Source organism: Bombina bombina, chromosome 6 (genome assembly GCF_027579735.1).
Source record: "Bombina bombina isolate aBomBom1 chromosome 6, aBomBom1.pri, whole genome shotgun sequence".
NCBI lineage: Eukaryota > Metazoa > Chordata > Amphibia > Anura > Bombinatoridae > Bombina > Bombina bombina.
In genome coordinates, this window is record NC_069504.1 from 1,022,777,091 (window position 1) to 1,022,794,834 (window position 17,744).

The following is a 17,744-nucleotide window of genomic DNA, read 5'->3' on the forward strand; positions in this document are numbered from 1 at the left end:
ACAAACACAACAAAATACTTGGCATCCCAGGGGCTACGTTTATTTAATACAGTTTGGATGGTTTTTGCTGCATTTAGAATGTGATATATAGGCCTCTATGTCTTGCAATGTATCATTTCATTTGTTATTTATTTGTTTGAGAGAGAAGATTTTGATATGAAATATATCGAGTCACTTGAATGCATGAAGCATCTTAGTACCAAATGATGGGATAGAGTGAAAAAATAAAAAAACAGAAAACAAAAATAAATTAAATAAACAAGTCATTTTCACTAACATTTACATTAGGATTTTAGATCTGTGTTTTATCTAATTCTCTGTCTAGGTTTGTTCATACATTTTCTTGATAAAAACCATATTAACTCATTGTGGAAAGCACCAATTATTAATAAATTAAATAATATATTTCAGACTATGGATATTTCAAAGGGACAGTCAACACCAAACTTATTATTGTTTAAAAAGATAGATAACGCCTTTACTACCCATATGCTTTTTTATTAGTTGTGCAGGACACAACACTAATTGGCTAAAATGCAAGTCAATTGATAATAAATAAATAGCCATGTGATCAGGGGGCTATCAAAAGAGCCTTAGATACAAGGTAATCAAAGAGGTTAAAAGTTTATTAATATAACCATTTTGGCTTTCAACACTTGGAAATGTGTAATAAAGGAATTATCTATCTTTTTAAATAGTAAACAGTTTAGAGTAGACTGTCCCTTTAAGTGGCATATATTTGGAAAAACTGAATTGGAAAATTCCACAGTTTAAAGGTAAATTCTAATTAAAAAATACAATAGAACATTTTATTGTTTAATAAATTCCATTTTTTTCAATATGGGGTACAGTTTAATATTTTAGAGAAAGGATATCTATGTGTTTTTCAACAAAATTCACCATTAAAATATAAAAGAATGTTTGCAGATAAAACTTTTTGGAAGCTCTGCTATCGGATTAACTCCTGCAATGGAGTAAAACATGTGGGAGTCGATTCACAAAGGACAGCCTTTTTATTTTATCATGAGTAGCTCATGATAGACAATTCCTGTTTACCAAAACACACACTACCCACAGTCAGTCAATAGTAAACCCCCCCCCAACAAAACATAATTATAATAATTATAACAACAGTAACAATAATAATAACAATAATAATAACATTAAGATTAATAATAGCAACAACAATAATAATAATAACAACAATAATAATAACATTAAGATTAATAATAGCAACAACAATAATACTAGCAATAACAATAATAATAACAATAATAACAGCAATAATAATAACAATAATAATATTAACCATAATAATAATAATAATAATAATAATAAAAACAACAATAACAACAACAATAACAGTAATAATAATAATAACAACAATAATAATAATAATAACAGTAATAATAATAATAATAATAATAATAACAACAGTAATAATAATAATAATATTAACAACAACAATGGCTTTTCTGCAGAAGGGAAAGGCTTCAAATTTAGTTTTACGTTATTCAATAGCAACTTCATTTGTGTCAGCGAATATAAGTTTCACTATTCTCCTTAACAATCATGACACTGAAAGATTTATTTAAAAAGTTGTGCTGCTGCTGGCTTGCGGTAGAGGCAATAGGGACATGAAACTCCAACTTTTTCGTTCATGATTTAGATAGGATGTACCAATTTAAGTAACTCGACAATTTACTTCCATTATCTAATTTACTTAATTCTCCTGATATCCTTTGTTGAAAACCATACCTAGGTAGGCTAAGGAGCTGGAATCTAGCTGCTGATTGGTGACTGCACATATATGCCTCGTTTCATTGGCTTAATAATATGTTCAGCTAGCTCCTAGTAGTGCATTGCTGCTCCTTCAGTTAAAGGGACATTAAACCCCCAAAAAATTGTTTCATGATTTATATAGAGGACACAATTTTTAAAAACTTTCCAATTTACTTCTATTATCAAATTTGTTTCATTCTCATGTTATTCTTTGTTGAAGAGATACCTAGCTAGGTAGCGTGCACATGCCTGAAGCACTACACAACAGGAAATAGTGCTGCCATCTAGTGCCCCTGCTAATGTATGACATTGTTGAAAAACTGCTGCTATATAGTGCTGCAGACATGTGCACTCTCTTGAGCTTACATTTCTGCTTTTCAACAAAGGATAACAAGAAAACAAATACAATTTGATAATAGAAGTAAATTAAAAAGTAGTTTAAAATGTTATATTCTATCTAAATCATGAAAGAAAAAATTGTGTTTCATGTTCCTTTATTTTTAAGCTGCTGTCCACCTGCTCCTGTGCTGCCCTGAAGAAGTTCCCCATAGGAAGTAGCAGACTAATGGATTTGCATTAACAAATTCTGAACAAACCCAGGTCAAATATAGGATGCAACTCCTTTTTTGTGTGACAAACGATTCATTTAAAGGGATATTAAACCCAAATTTTTTCTTTTATGATTCAGATAAAAAGTGTTTTCCAACCGCAGTCCTCAAGTACCCCCAACAGGCCTGGTTTTCATTATAGCTGAACTAGAGCACAGGTGAAACAATCAGCTGATCAGTAACCATGGTTACTAACTTGCTCTCACCCATCAGCTGATTATTTCACCAGTGCTTTAGTTCAGCTCTAATGAAAACCAGGACTGTTGGGGGTACTTGAGGACTGTGGCTGGGAAACACTGAGATAGAGCAGGCAATTTTAAGCAACTTTCTAATTTACTCCTATTATAAATTTATCTTCCTATCTTTATTTGGAAAAGCAGGAATGTAAGTTTAGGAGCCATTCCATTATTGGTTCAGCACCCTGGGTAGCTCTTGCTGATTGGTGGCTAAATGTAACCACCAATCAGCAAGCACTACCCAGGTGCTGAACAAGTAAAATGGGCAGTCTCCTAAGCTTACATCCATGCTTTTTCAAATAAAGATACAAAGAGAATGAAGAAAAATTGATACTAGAAGTAAAATAGAAAGTAGCTTAAAATGCCATGCTCTATCTGAATCATGAAATACAAAAATAGGGTTTAGTGTCCCTTTAAACAAATTTTTTTTGTCTGTGCACTGCTATTAACATGTAGTGGTAATTGTGCTTTCAATCTTTTAGGTACTGTATAAAAATATATCTGTATACAGAAGCTTTTATTTTTTTTCAATCGATAATGTTATATATATATACATTACAGAATTTAACTCCAAAACAAAACATTTACAAATCCAATCTAATAAAAGGTTTAGAATACTAACACAGGAAATGGACATAATGTTGCAACTCTCTAAGGATTTTCAGATTTTTCAAATGTGGACATATGCCAGCTGGTTTATTATCCTGTATAGATTGATTTAGACGTTTTTTTGTTGTTGTTGACTTAGTTTTAACAATCTGTGTATTGTTATAGATACTGATATTAGTGAATTAATATCTTGCTGCTTTTGTACATAAGGCAAAATGTAGCTAAATTATTAGGAAAATGCTGAGAAGAGGTTGTGTGAAATAAATGTTACCTAGATTTGTAATCTCCAGTTTATTGGGTGGATACATCACCAGCAATGTTACAAAGCATAAAGTAAAACTAATATACTTTAAGACATACACCTAGATTACCAGTTTTGCGCTATACCGGGTGCATAAGGAACGCAATAAAATGAGCGGTCCCGCACTTTCCATAGCGCTGCCATTACGAGTTACTGAAAAACCTCCTTGTGCTGTGCGTTATGGTGCGTTAAGCTCCATACTGCACAAAAGCCAAGGGCTGAGTTAACGTGCTTGTGCATGCTTTCCCCCATAGACATCAATGGGGAGAAAGTGTTAGAAAAAATCTAACACCTGCGATCACGGAATTGCAAATCGATGTAACGCAACCACATTAATGTCTATGGGGTACCGAAAGTTATGTTTAAACACCCTAACATAAACCCCTAGTCTAAACACCCCAACACTAATAAAAGTTATTAACCCCTAAACCGCCGCTCCCCGATATCGCTGACACTAAATATAATTACTAACCCCTAATCCACCATCCCCGACATCGCCAACACCTAAATAAAGTGATTAACCCCTAATCCGCCACTCCCCAACATAGCTGACACTAAATAAAGTGATCAACCCCTAATTTGCCGCTCCCCAACATCGCCGACACTAAATAACGTTTTTAACCCCTAATCCGCCGCTCCCAAACCTCACTGATACTAAGAAAACATTTTAACCCCCACATCGTAACTAATAAACTAAACCTATTAACCCCTTTCCATGCATATTTAGGAACTTTTATAAAGATTAGCAAAGGAAAAATTAGCATATTTTCAGCCTAAGCACCTCAATCTTTATTATATTATTTATTTAGGCATGCTCCAGCAGATAATGACTGTTCACGTCTGCATTCTACCAAAACAATGGTAGATACAGATGCAGCCATAGAAGGAAATCTGTGAGAGTAATTTGAGCTGTACAATTCGGACACTTAAAAAAAAGGGTTAATGGTGAGGCACTGCAGTATAAATTTGCAGGTAAAGTAATTAAAGTACATATTATTATATTTTGTCTCTATCCAAACTTGTTTTATGTCCCTTTAAATATGCACCATGCACCATCATTTTAAATGTAGCACTTTCTACATGTATTAGCAAAAATGCTTCTTATAACAGCTATAGCTGTTTCAAAAGTATATTTAAGTATGCACCGTGCACCAGCATTTTAAACACGGCACTTGCTCAGAGAGCCTAAGGTGCTTGTACCATCTGGTAATGACTCAATTTATTAATTGCTGACATGAGACAAAACCCACTGGTGCTCTGAGCAGCTGCAGTATTTAAAATGCTGGTGCACTGAGAATATCTAACTATGCTTCACATCACATGCAGACAAAAATGCTAGTACTAAAACACTGATAACTATTACTTGAAGCATTTTTGCCTATACATGTAAATGGCAAATATCTTTTTATTCAAAGATGTAATTCATTTATGTGCATTTAAAATTTGACCAGAAAGTCCCTTTAAATCTAAACAGCTACTAGAGTCAGTTGTGATGCCAATGAGCTGGCATTTTTTTTTTATTTCATCATGAGTACAACAAGAATCTACTCAGTTACCACTAATGTTTTTTTGGGACCATTTTAATTTTTGCTTTTCCCTTGGAAAATTCTGTGAATGCCAATGATTTTACAACCTCAAATTCTCAAAGATATCTAAAGCCATATATTTGCTAGATATCCCTTTTATTACATGTTGTTTGTTCTTCCCAGGACAAAAAAAAGAGAAATAAATTCAGAAAGGGAGAACTAAAATAGACATTAAGAACAATTAGTAGTAAATGTTGACCCCCTCTTGATACTTTGGCCCAATGATCAAAAACTCACCAGGATGGAGAGAAATCACGTAAAGTTTTGGGATTTTGTTTTACATTGTAATCTAGAAGTCTGTCATTCTCAAGCACATCTCTACATACCGAGATTAAAACAGCTCTCCAGCTAAAAGGTGAGTTTATAAAATTATTTGAGGGACCTGGCTTTACTAATAAGTCCACTTAGATCATTTTGCCTAAGCAGAGAACTTTAGATCATCCTGCCCTTAATACAGAACCATGTGGCAAGAATTGTTAGCACCTCCCCTGATGTAAGGTGTAAAAGAAAATCACCCCCCCCCACAGATATTATGGGGTAGATTTATTATTCAGCGGATGCTGCATTCTACGCCCATCGTTTCAGGCTCGGCCTGAAACGTAAGTTAAGAAGCAGCAGTCACAAGACTGCTACTCCTTAACGTCTCCACCACCTTTTGGTTGGCGGACTAAAATCATCCCGATCCGATATGATCGGGATGATTGATGGCCCCTACTAGTGGCCAATTGGCCACCGGTGAGCAGGGGGTGGCATTGCACAAGCATTTCACAAGAAATGCTTGTGCAATGTCAAACGCTGACAGTGGATGCTGTCGGCATTTAGCGAGGTCGAGCAGACATAATTCACTACAGCGAATCATGTCCGCTCGTCCATTCCTAAAACTACTCCTATGCTTCAGCTAGCATTAAACACTATGGGGTTGATTTAACAAGGGCCCCCAAATGGCCCTTGTTCCCCTTGTTTCTACATGAACCTTCAGGCTCGCCGGAAATAGCAGTTATGAAGCAGCGGTCTAAAGACTGCTGCTCCATAACTTGTCCGCTGCCTCTGAGGGTGCGGTCTTCAATCCGCCCGATCCTATACGATTGGGCAGGGGGCGGCATTGCACAAGCAGTTCACCAGAACTGCTTGCAATGTTATATGCCGACAGTGTATCATGTCGGACAGACAGACGTTGGTAAATCTACCCCTATGGGTCAGTTTGTTGCAATTATAAAACAAATGCAACTGTCTGAATGCTGTCTGTATCTAAACAAAAAGGGAAGCAATATTGAAAATTCATAAATAATGTATTAGTTGAGAAGTGACAAAATAGATGCAGAATCTGACACTTAAAGGGTCAGTCGAGTCAAAATTAAACTTGCATGATTCATATAGGGTATGTATTTAATCAACTCTCCAATTTATTTTTATTATCACATTTGTTTTGTTCTCTTGGTATTCCTTGTTGAAAGCTAAACCTAGGTAGTATAATATGCAAATTTTTAAGTCATTGAAGGTCACCTCTTATGTCAGTGCATTTTGACAGTTTTTCACAGTTAGACTGCACTAATTCATATGTGTCATATACATAACATTGTGCGCACTGCCATGGAGTTATTAATGGGTCAGCAATGATTGGCAAAAATGCTGTCTGACCAAAGAACTGAGATAAGGGGCAGTCTGCAGAGGTTTGGATACAAGGTGATCACAGAGGTAAAAAAGTGTATTAATATAACAGTGTTGGTTATGCAAAACTGGGGAATGGGTAATAAAGGGATTATCTATCTTTTTAAACTATATACATTTAAAAGTAGATTGTGCCTTTAATATGTGAAACATGTAAAATTGGTAACATTGGACAAAGACACATCTTCCTCTATTCATTTCATTTGAATTCTGTGGTTGTGGGGATGGCAGATATTGTGGTTAACCCCTTACTGACAGCAATGTACCCTTTACATAGAGTGTTGCAAGAGAATTTTAGGGCATGCAGCACTAAATGCCATATTTTACATTTACTCAATTGTACTTTATGTAAATACCAACAGAAAGAAAGACTACACTAAATAATCAATGTAATGATTTATAAATGCTTTACTGCAATATTTGTACTATAAGAGTACTATAAGAGTATATAATTAGATATAGATTGTCTCCCTTGATGCACATAAAACTAAAAAAAATGTTATTCTGAGCTATTTCAAAATAGAGTTGTAAACTTAAAGGGACATTAAAGGAATACTGAACCCAAATGTATTCTTACATAATTCAGATAGAACATGCAGTTTTAAGCAACTTTCTAATTTACTCATATTATCAATTTTTCTTCGTTCTCTTGGTATCTGTATTTGAAAAAGCAGGAATGTAAGCTTACAAGCTGGTCCATCTTTGGTTCAGCACCTGGGTATCTCTTGCTGATTGGTGGCTGCATTTAAACATCAGCAAGCGCTACCCAGGTGCTGAACCAAAGATTTGCCGAGTCGTAAGCTTTACATTCCTGCTTTTCAAATACAGATACCAAGAGATTGAAGAAAAAATTATAACAGGAGTAAATTAGAAAGTTGCCTAAAATTGCCTGCTCTATCTGAATCACGAAAGAAAACATGTGGGTAAAGTATCACTTTAATCTGCTAGGTACAACTACAGCAGCATTAATACTACCCACCATGCTATTGTTTTTCCTCCTGCACCCAATATGGGTATTAGTTTTTTTTTTAATACAGCAATTTTATTTTTTATTTTTTTACCCGTGGCTATAAATAAAGTTAAGCGCATCATTCCTGAATGTTAAGTTTGTGTTGCTGTCTATCTACCTATCTCACTTTCTCGATTTATCTATCCAGTATCTATCTATCTATCTATCTATCTATCTATCCAGTATCTATCTATCTATCTATCTATCTATCTATCTATCTATCTATCTATCTATCTATCCAGTATCTATCTATTTATTTATCTATCTATCTCACTTATCTCACTTTCTCTATCTATCTATCTATCTATCTATCTGTACAGTATCTATCTGTCTATCAATTTATGTAACTATCTCCATCTCACTATGTTTGTCTTTCTATTTAAACACTAGGGGTTTGATCCCATATGTGGCGATCTATCCAGTATATATTTATCTATCTATATATCTCTTTGGCCCTGAAAAAAATAAATAACATAGTACCCCCTAACATTACAACCCACAAAAAATCTTATCTATCTAATCTTATCTAACCATTGCCCCTAAAAGGGCATTTGTATGGGAATTGCCCTTAAAGGGGCAATCAGCTCTTTTACAGCCCATAAAAATAAAACAGTGCGGGACCATCTTCCATCCTTATCCCGGTGGCCTGGAGGCGGCGCAAATGCAGTACAGTCATCCGACACGGAGGTCCTCTTCATGCAAGCGTCCGCCGCACACTGAAGCTTGATTGTAAGGTATCCCTATGAAAAAACTGGCATGGCCTCAAGCTAAAGGGTAGTAGATTCAGGAGTAATTTGAGGAAGCACTACTTTACAGAAAGAGTGTTTGATTTATGGAATAAACTTCCTCAAGAGGTAGTAGCGACAAACACTGTGGGGGATTTTAAAAATGCATGGGACAAGCATAAGGCTATCCTACGAACTAGATAAGTTTATACTGTTAGGTAATATCAGGCAGACTTGCTGGGCCTATGGCTCTTATCTGCCCCTGATCTGCCGTCAATATCTATGACCAGATGTAATACATCAGATTAGCTTCATGGATTATAATCTATCTACTCTCTCTCTCTCTCTCTCTCTCTCTCTCTCTCTCTCTCTCTATATATATATATATATATATATATATATATATATATATATATATATATATATATATATATATATATATATATATATAAATATATATATATATATATATATATATATAATATAGTGGCAAAAAGTAAGATAAATATTGTGAAGACTTCTTACATAGCTATTGTATTTAACCTTAAAGGGACACTGAACCCAATTTTTTTCTTTCGTGATTCAGATAGAGCATGCAATTTTAAGTGGACATCAAACCCAAATTTTTTCTTTCATGATTTAGAAAGAGCATGCAATTTTAAATAACTTTCTAATTTACTTCTATTATCTATTTTGCTTCATTCTCTTGATATAATTTGCTTAATAAGCATATCTAGATAGGCTTAGTAGCTGCTGATTGGTGGCTGCACATAGATGCCTCGTGTGATTGGCTCACCCATGTGCATTGCTTTTTCTTTAGCAAAGAATATCTAAAGAATGAAGCAAATTAGATATTAGAACTAAATTGGAAAGTTGTTTTAAATTGTATTCTCTACCTGAATCATGAAAGAAAAATGTTGGGTTTAGTATCCCTTTAAGCAACTTTCTAATTTACTCATATTATCAATTTTTATTCATTCTCTTGCTATCTTTATTTGAAAAGAAGGCATCTAAGCTTTTTTTTTTGGTTCAGGACTATGGACAACACTTTTTTATTGGTGGATGAATGTATCCACCAATCAGCAAGAACAACCCAGGTTGTTCATTAAAAATGGGCCGGCATCTAAACTTACATTTTTGCATTTCAAATAAAGATACCAAGAGAATAAAGAAATTTTGATATTAGGAGTAAATTAGAAAGTTGTTTAAAATTTCATGCTCTATCTGAATCACGAAAGAAAACTTTTGGGTTCAGTGTCTCTTTAAGGATTTAAAATATTTTTTGAGTTCAAGACTTATTAACTATTGTAATTTGATGGGATGTATTAGAGAATCCTTGTCAAGAGAGGTAATTTGTTCTATAGGTAGCTCAGAATTGAATGTTATTTGCTTACCGTGTGCTAAACCTTTCTTTCATCAAATAAGAAAAGGTAATTTAGTTCTAAATGAAAAAAAGCAAATTCAGGTCAAGGAGTACTTGGTTCTGAAAATTGTGTCTTAGAATAAATTGTGTTAGAATATACTACTTTAGCACAAAGTTAAAAATGTGTCTGAAAGGTGAAATGACCTGAGATATGTTTAAACTTTTTTTGAGCTAAAACAATCATTTACTTATTATGGAATATATGTTTAATACATTTTTTGCTATGGTTCAAAAAAAAGTATATAATACACAACCTCAACTGTAAACCGTCTGTTTGTATGTGTGTTTGTAAAAGATATAAATGCATTTATTTTTATTATGCATGTGATGTAGAATGTTTTGACATTGTAATATTTTTTATATGTAAAACAAGCAATCTAGATTGAAAGCTGTTCAGACAAAGGCCCCTTTTCTACTTTGTAAAAATGTATTGTTAATTCCAATAACAGGATTTTAATACTATGTATAACCACCATGTACTTTTATGTGCATATTCTTGATAATGTATAAAGTGCTTCAGGATACTGTGGCGATTTACAAACAAAAAAAATAGGAGCAATGACTATTTTTAAAATAATTTTTTAGACGGACAGAACAAATAAAAAGAACAGGGAAGTGCAATAAGAAAATGATTTAATCTGTTAAAATATTTTAATATTATGCCATTTCTAAGGGGCTAATAACATACGGCTAGATTACGAGTTTTGCGTTATAAGCGGTGCAGTAATAACTTGCACGTTATTGCACCGCTCATTTTCCTCTTGCGCTGCTATTACAGGTTTATAAAAAGCCTGCGTTAGCTGGAAATATGGTTGTGTTAAGCTCCATACCGCACCATAGTGCACACCAATACCAGTGCTGCTGAGAGCTGGTTTTACGTGCTTGTGCACAATTTCCCCATAGACATCAATGGGGAGAGCCGGCTAAAAAAATGCCTAAAATCTGCAAAAAAGCAGCATAAAGCTCCGTAAAACAGCCCCATTGATTCCTATGGGGAAAGAAAAGTTATGTTTACACCTAATACCCTAACATAAAAACCATATCTAAACACCCCTAATCTTCCGACCCCGACATCGCCGCCACCTACATTACACTTATTAACCCCTAATCTGCCGCTCCTGACATCGCCGCCACTATAATAAACATATTAACCCCTAAACCTAACCCTAAGTCTAACCCTAACACCCCCTAACTTTAATATAATTAAAATAAATCTAAAAAATATTACAATTATTACCTAAATAATTCCTATTTAAAACTAAATACTTACCTATAAAATAAAACCTAAGCTAGCTACAATATAACTAATAGTTACATTGTAGCTATCTTAGGTTTTATTTTAATTTCACAGCTAAGTTTTATTTATTTCAACTAGGTAGACTAGTTAGTAAATAGTTATTAACTATTTACTAACTACCTAGCTAAAATAAATACATATTTACCTGTAAAACATTACACTAACACCTAACATTACAATAAAATTAACTAAAGTACATTAATTAAATACAATTAACTAAATTACAAAAAATAAAAAACACAAAAGTACAGAAAATAAAAAAGAAATGATCAAATTTTTAAACTAATTACGCCTAATCTAATAACCATATCAAAATAAAAAAGCCCCCCCCCCCAAAAAAAAAATAACCCCTCCCCTAGCCTACACTAAACTGCCAATAGCCCTTAAGCCCTTAGGGCCTTTTGCGGGACATTGCCCCAAAGAAATCATCTCTTTTACCTGTAAAAAAAAAAACAAAAAAACACCCCCTAACAGTAAAACCCACCACCCACACAACCAACCTCCCCAAATAAAATCCTATCTAAAAAAACTAAGCTCCCCATTGCCCTAAAAAGGGCATTTGGATGGGCATCGCCCTTAAAAGGGCATTTAGCTCTTTTTTCACCCAAACCCTAAGCTAAAAATAAAACCCACCCAATAATCCCTTAAAAAAAACCTAACACTAACCCCCAAAGATCCACTTACAGTATTTGAAGATCGGACATCCATCCTCAACAAAGCCGGGAGAAGTCTTCATCCAAGCGGGCAGAAGTGGTCCTCCAGACGGGCAGAAGTCTTCATCCAGACGGCATCTTCTAACTTCATCCATCCGACGAGGAGCGGCTCCATCTTCAAGACATCCGGCGCAGAGCATCCTCTTCTGATGATGGGCTACTGAAGAATGAAGGTTCCTTTAAGGGACGTCATCCAAGATGGCATCCCTTGAATTCCGATTGGCTGATAGAATTCTATCAACCAATCAGAATTAAAGGTGAAAAAATCCTATTGGCTGATGCAAATCTATTGGCTGTTCCAATCCTATTAAGGGCAATGCCCATCCAAATGCCCTTTTCAGGGCAATGGGGAGCTTAGGTTTTTTAGATAGGATTTTATTTGGGGGAGTTGGTTGTGTGGATGGTGGGTTTTACTGTTGGGGGGTGTTTGTATTTTTTTTACAGGTAAAAGAGCTGATTTCTTTTGGGCAATGCCTTTTAAGGGCTATTGGCAGTTTAGTGTAGGCTAGGGTTTTTTATTTGGGGGGTGGGCTTTATTATTTTGATAGGGCTATTATATTAGGTGTAATTAGTTAAAAAAATTATAATTTTGTAATTTTGTGTTTTTTACTTTTTGTAATTTAGTTAATTGTATTTAATTAATGTACTTTAGTTAATTTTATTGTAATGTTAGGTGTTAGTGTAGGGCAGGTTAGGTTTTATTTTACAGGTAAATTTGTATTTATTTTAGCTAGGTAGTTAGTAAATAGTTAATAACTATTTAGTAACTAGTCGACCTAGTTAAAATAAATACAAACTTAGCTGTGAAATAAAAATAAAACCTTAGATAGCTACAATGTAAATATTAGTTATATTGTAGCTAGCTTAGGGTTTATTTTACAGGTAAGTATTTAGTTTTAAATATGAATTATTTAGGTAATAATTGTAATATTTATTAATATTTATTTTAATTATTTTAAAGTTAGAGGGTGTTAGGGTTAGACTTAGGGTTAGGTTTAGGGGTTAATATGTTTATTATAGTGGCGGCGATGTCCGGAGTGGCATATTAGAGGTTAATAATTTTATTTTAGTGTTTGCGATGCGGGAGGGCCTTGGTTTTGGGGTTAATAGGTAGTTTATGGGTGTTAGTGTACTTTTTAACACTTTAGTTATAAGTTTTATGTTACAGCTTTGTAGCGTAAAACTCATAACTACTGACTTTAGATTGCATTACGAATCTTGTTGGTATAGGCTGTACCGATCACTTTTTGGCTTCCCAGGCAAAACCCGTAATACCGGCGCTATGGGAGTCCCATTGAAAAAGGACTTTTTGAAAGGTGCGTTAGTTAATTTGTGTTACGGCCAAAAAGGTGTGCAGTATAGCTTTTTTGACAAGACTCGTAATAGCAGCGGTAGTGAAAAAGCAGCATTATGACCCATAACGCTGCTTTTTCACTCATAACGCAAAACTCGTAATCTAGCCGATAGTTAATATAGTTAAAATCAGCTGCAAAGCACAATGGATTACTGAATCACCAACCAGCTCCCTCAAATGCATTGCAGCTTAAATACATTTTTTCAACAATGGCTAGCAAGAGAACAAAGGAACTTATTAAATGGACAGTCTAGTCAAAATCATACTTTCATGATTCAGATAGGGCATGCCATTTTAAACAACTTTCCAATTTACTTGTATCATCAAATTTGCTTTGTTTTCTCGGTATTCTTAGTTGAAAGCTAAACCTAGGCTCATATGCTAATTTCTAAGCCCTTGAAGGCCGCCAATTATCTGAATGTTTTTCACAGCTAGAGGACATAAGTTCATGTGTGCCATATAGATAACATTGTGCTCACTCCCTGGGAGTTACTTATAAGAGGGCACTAATTGGCTAAAAAGCAAGTCTGTCAAAAGAACTGGGATAAGGGTCAGACTGCAGAGTCTTAAATACAAGGTAATCACAGAGGTAAAAAGTGTATTAATATAACTGTGGTTATGCAAAACTGGGGAATTGGTAATAAAGGGATTATCTATCTTTTTTAAATAATAAAAATTCTGGAGTAGACTGTCCCTTTAATACAAGTAAATTGACAAGTCTCTTAAAATTGCATGCTCTATCTCAGGGTTCTTTAAACCATGGATCAGGACCCATTACTGGGTTGCAACACCATGTTTACTGAGTAGCAACTCGCATTTGTGTTGTCGGAGAGTGTGTGTTCTGTGTGTGTCTGTTGTAGGAGAGTGTGTCTTTGGTGTGTGTGTGAGTTATATGACAGTATGTGTGTGTGTTGTATGAGAGTTTGTGCGGTGTGCGGTGTGTGTGATATGTGTGTGTTGTATTAGAGTGTGTGTGACAGTGTGTGTGGTATGTGTTTTATATGAGAGTGTGTGACATGTGTGTGTTGCATGAGAGTGTGTGTGGTGTATGTTGTATGAAAGCGTGCGTTGTGTATGAGAGTGTGGTGTGTGTATGTGTTGTATGTGAGTGTGGTGTGTGTGTTGTCATATGACAGTGTGTGTGGTGTGTGTGTGTTGTATGAGGCTGTGTGGTGAGTGTGTGTGTTATATAAGTGTGTGGCATGTGTGTATTGCATGAAAGCGTGTGTTGTATGAGAGTGTGGTGTGTGTGTGTGTGTTGTATGAGAGTGTGGTGTGTGTGTGTTGTATGAGAGTGTGGTGTATGTATGTGTGTGTGTGTTGTATGAGAGTGTGATGTATGTATGTGTGTGTGTTGTATTAGAGTGTGGTGTGTATGTGTTTTGTATGAGAGTGTGGTGTATGTATGTGTCATATGACAGTGTGTGTGATATGTGTGTGTGTTGTATGAAAGTGTGTGTGACAGTGTATATGGTATGTATTTTATATGAGAGTGTGTGACATGTGTGTGTTGCATGAGAGTGTGTGTGGTGTATGTTGTATGAAAGTGTGTGCTGTGTATGAGAGTGTGATGTATGTATGTGTGTGTGTTGTATTAGAGTGTGGTGTGTATGTGTGTTGTATGAGAGTGTGGTGTATGTATGTGTCATATGACAGTGTGTGTGTGATATGTGTGTGTTGTATGAAAGTGTGTGTGACAGTGTATATGGTATGTGTTTTATATGAGAGTGTGTGACATGTGTGTGTTGCATGAGAGTGTGTGTGGTGTATGTTGTATGAAAGTGTGTGTTGTGTATGAGAGTGTGGTGTGTGTATGTGTTGTATGTGAGTGTGGTGTGTGTGTGTTGTCATATAACAGTGTGTGTGGTATGTGTGTGTGTGTTGTATGAGGCTGTGTGGTGAGTGTGTGTGTTATATGAGAGTGTGTGTATTGCATGAAAGTGTGTGTTGTATGAGAGTGTGGTGTGTGTATGTGCATGTGTTGTATGAGAGTGTGGTGTATGTATGTGTGTGTGTGTTGTATGAGGGTGTGGTGTGTATGTGTGTTGTATGAGAGTGTGGTGTATGTGTGTGTGTGTTGTATGAGGGTGTGGTGTATGTATGTGTGTGTGTGTGTGTGTGTGTGTGTTGTATGAGAGTGTGGTATATGTATGTGTTGTGTTGTATGAGAGTGTGGTGTATGTGTTGTATGAGAGTGTGGTGTGTCTGTTTTATTGTATGAGAGTGTGGTGTGTGTATGTGTGCGTGTTGTATGAGAGTGTGGTGTGTGTATTGTATGAGAGTGTGGTGTGTGTGTGTTGTATGAGAGAGTATGTGTGTGTGTGTTGTATGAGAGTGTGGTGTATGTGTTGTATGAGAGTGTGGTGTGTGTGTTTATTGTATGAGAGTGTGGTGTGTGTATTGTATGAGAGAGTGTGTGTGTTACTACCTTTTACAACACTTTCAAGTTTGACTACAATCAGGAATAAAGTAAGCACATATTTTCCTGACATTGGGGCATATGTATCAAGCTCCGTATGGAGCTTGAAGCCCCGTTTTTCTGGCCAGCCTTCACGTTCGTCAGAAACACCAGTTATGAAGCAGCGGTCTAAAGACCGCTGCTCGATAACCTGTCCGCCTGCTCTGAGGAGGTGGACAGACATCGCTGCAATTCAACCCGAACGAATACAATCGGGTTGATTGACACCCCCTGCTAGTGGCTGTTTGTCCGCGAATCTGCAGGGGGCGGCGTTGCACCAGGAGTTCACAAAAGCTGCTGGGGCAATGCTGATCATGTCCGACAGGCCTTTCATAAATAGGGGACATAGCATGCAATTTTAAGCAACTTTCTAATCTACTCCTATTATCAATTTGTCTTCATTTTCTTGGTACCTTTATTTGAAAAAGTTGGAATGTAAGCTTAGGAGCCAGACCATATTTTGTTTAACACCCTGGGTAGCGCTTGTTGATTGGTGACTACATTTAGACATCAATCAACAAGAACTACCCTGGTGCTGAACTAAAAATGGGCCGGTTCTTAAGCCTAAATTCTTGCTTTTTTAAATAAAGATACCAAGAGAACAAAGAAAAAATTACAATAGGAGTAAATTGGAAACTTGTTTAAAATTGCTTGCTCTATCTGAATCATAAAAGTTTAATTTTGACTAGACTATCCCTTTAACTGAGTTGCAAACATTTACTTGAAAGATAGCATCAATTGTAAGTTTAACAATGTACACATGGATACCTTTAAATGTTTGAGTCTTCTAAAAATGTATAGAAAATTCTAGCCAAAGTGGCAAACATACAATGTTATTATAAACCTAGATTTACACTGCTGCTTTAATAGTATACATGTTTATATTAATCTTTTTAGAACAGTGTATATTTTGCACTTGTTATTACGTTATTCTCTGCTTTTAGCTTTACATACTATTTTTTGCTTATTTTTTTTCTTATTCAGTTTTTTTTGTCCTTTAAGAATTGTATCTAAAATATTTCACATGTAAATCAGTGAGGGAATTTTGGTCTGCTGCATTTGAATATGGTCTAACATCAAACAATATAAATAAAGCCTACTCAGAGAAAACTAACATAAAGAAGATGGCTGCTGATCATAGAGTTCCCTCCCAGCTCCAGAGTGTCTTTTCTTAAAGTAACAGTATACCTACAAAGAAAACAAAACTAAGAATGTGTGCCATAATGTGTGTGGCCCCAAGATAAAGTGAACCTAAACATGTTTGCTTTAGGGAGTTCTGGTAATGGAAAACAAAGTGACCACAACTCAAAAGAGCCATCTGATGGGGAGAACAGCAGATAGATGGTGCCCTTGTTTAACCCTTATGTAACCTTATTTAAATCAGGGCCTGTGCTACTGGACATTTTTAGGAAATATTATTATTTGTGTGTATACATAATTTTTATACTGCCCTTAAAACTCCTAAAATACTGATCTGTGGCCCCCTGCAGTTTATGAGCTTCCCTGACCAAATAAATTCTGCTTGTATCGATCACCTACTGAATTATAAATCAGTTTAAAATGGTTGCTAGAAAATTCATGTAATTGTGCTGCAGTGTAAGCAATTAGACCTGGCAATATGACAAATTATTTTTATTTTTTTTACTCCAAGGCAAAAACAACTGACATTTATTGATGAGTAAATAGTTCACATTTCCCAAATAAATATGGGATAAAGATGCTTCAGTGTTGTTTTTTTCCTATAAATTATATATGTGTAACATTTACATTACTTTAATAAGTGGTAATCTTATGTATTTAATAGTTTACAGCTGTAAATGAACCATCTATTGAATATTGTTTTGGAAATAGTAAAATATTTAATTCTTGAGCATATTTAGCTAACAAGTTCATTATTTATATTTCTCTTTTTTAAAATGTGTATTCACTGCAGCTTGGCAATCTAGGTAAGGACTTCCACAAATTCTCACTTTTT